We start from the raw sequence: 2,548 nt of genomic DNA, 5'->3' as shown, positions 1-2,548 counted from the left end.
TTCCTTTCACTAACTTATCATCCATCGTCGTATCTTCCTTTCCAAAATTTTTTTTTTTTTAAAAAATAATTGTTTTGGTTTTTTTCCCCCCCCCCTCTTCCTTTATTACCTTGTAATCTGCGAAAAAAAAAAAAATTATCATCATCATCATCATCATCATTAGACGAGCTTTTTTTTTTTTAATTGAATTTTTTTTAAAAAGCATTTTAATTATTATTATTATTATTAATTAACGTTTTTTGTAATTTCCCAAATATATTTTATCAATAAAAAAAAAAAAAAAAAAACTAATAAATCATTAGATATTATGACCATACAAATAATATTACGTGAATTGAAATTCCAGGTCCCTACAGGCACCATTATTATAAGTTACGTAATAATAATAATAATAATAATAATATTAATGGAAAATAATGATTTTACCCGAGGGATAATTTATCATATATGATAATATAAAAAAAGAAAATTTTTGTAAAATAAATTTTACCCTTCGAGAACACACACAAAAAAAAAAAAATTAAGAATTTCCCGTAACCCATTTCGAAAACGTTATTCGAATCACAATAATAATAATAATATTATAAATAGCACAAACGAAATTCGAGCTTCTTATCCCTAAGGAATTGTCCGATAGAAACCTGGAATAAATGAACTTAAAAACCTCGACAAGCCCAGAGACAATAAGAACGACGACGTTGTCGTGTTTAAGAGTGACCATAATAATAATAATAATAATAATTTATTCGTTGGAAAATTTAAGATGAGGAAATAAGGGATTAAAAATAATTAGTCCCCCCATTAAATAGGGTGGCAAATTTGATGATGTCAACGTACATAAAAAAATTATTTAGCTCAGAGAAAATTAATGAAAATCCAAATTACCATTTAATTTTTTTTTTTTAATTTCGACAGAATCGAAATAAAATAAAATTCGTTCTGACATTATTATTACATTCTATTAAAAATAAATAAATAAATAAATACGAGAAAATTCTGATCTCTCATAAATAAATAAATAAAACAAAAAATTTTCCACTGGTTTTGTTTTTACCCACTGTACTGTAACCATTTCAAGGTTAGATAATTATTGAAATTAAATTTATCCATTTAAAAATGAAATACCCATTTTATATATATAATATATAAAAATATATTTTCAAAAAAAAAAAAAAAATTAAAAGAAAATATTATGGAAAAAGTAAAACGAGTTATAAGTTAAATAAGAAGAAGGAAAAAATTTATTACCTGTATAATAAGCGGAAAGGTGGGGAATGGCAAATCGCACAACCAACATAGAAAAATTATTTCACAGTTTGGTTTAGTTATATTCGGTACTAATAATCAAATTGACCGTCAATCGTCAGTCAGTGTTAGTTTTATTTTTGTTGAGCGATGTTTAAAAAGCACCAATCACAATCACTATTATTATTATTTTATACTTTTTTTTTTTTTCGTTAAACTTAAATGTAAGTTTTAAATTTATTAACAAGTTTTCTTTTTTTTTTTTTTTTTTTGGGGTAAAACACTTCAGGAGTAGTGGTAGTAATAAATACGTAAGTTAATGTCAATACTTTTAAACTATTTATTATTAACTTATTTAAAAAATACTTTTCGGTAGAGATGTAAAAACTTATCACTTATTTATTTTTATTACGATAAATATCGAAAAAATTATTTCACAATAACCGAAAGGAAAAAAAAAAAAACTTTTCGAATTTAACGTCCGTAGAATGTCCGAATAAGAAAAGTAAAAAAAAATCGTCTGCTTTACAAAAAAATTTTTACGAATCCGATTGGTTGATTGTTTCCAACAGCACTCCTGGCGGTCAAAATTCAAAACTTTTCGAATCGTGGATACAGAAAAACGACAAACGTTTAATTCGCATTTATCGAAAAATTTATTTTTTTAAAAAAACGGCAAATTTTAACGGATAAATCAATTCGCCATATTTTTAATTTGAAATTTAATTTTCATAAAGTTAAAAAAACATTTCCTAAAACGAGATATGTAATACCGGTTACGTAACGAGCGCGGTAAAAAAAAAACAACAAAGTAATAAAATAATAATAATAATAAATTTATTTTTTTTTTTTTTTACAAGAAATCATCATCAGTAATTACATTTTACGATCGTAATAATAATAATTATTATTATTTTTATTATCTTTTTGATTTTATTTATCGGCCGCGAAAAATAATAAAAAATAAAAACGCGGAATACAACGTTAAAAAAAAAATGGTAATAATAATAATAATAATAATAATAATAATAATAATAATATTTCTCAACTAACCAAAAATGAAACTTTCACAATTGGAAGAAAAAAAAAAAAAAATTTATTATTATTATTATTCTTTCTTTTTTTTTTTTAACTTACGCAATTTCCTTAATTATTTTTAAACGGTTGAAACGGTAAAAAAAAAAAAAAAAAAAACCAAAACCAACGCAATTTTTCATTAGCATTTTACCTAATTAAAAAAAAAAATAAAATATTCGAAGGCAATAACCGGGTAAAACAAATATCATACTCAAATTATCATTAT

Source organism: Pediculus humanus, genomic scaffold (assembly GCF_000006295.1).
Source record: "Pediculus humanus corporis 1103172107391 genomic scaffold, whole genome shotgun sequence".
Classification (NCBI taxonomy): Eukaryota; Metazoa; Arthropoda; class Insecta; order Psocodea; family Pediculidae; genus Pediculus; species Pediculus humanus.
The sequence above is the reverse complement of the archived record's forward strand: the minus strand, read 5'-3'. Positions refer to the sequence as shown.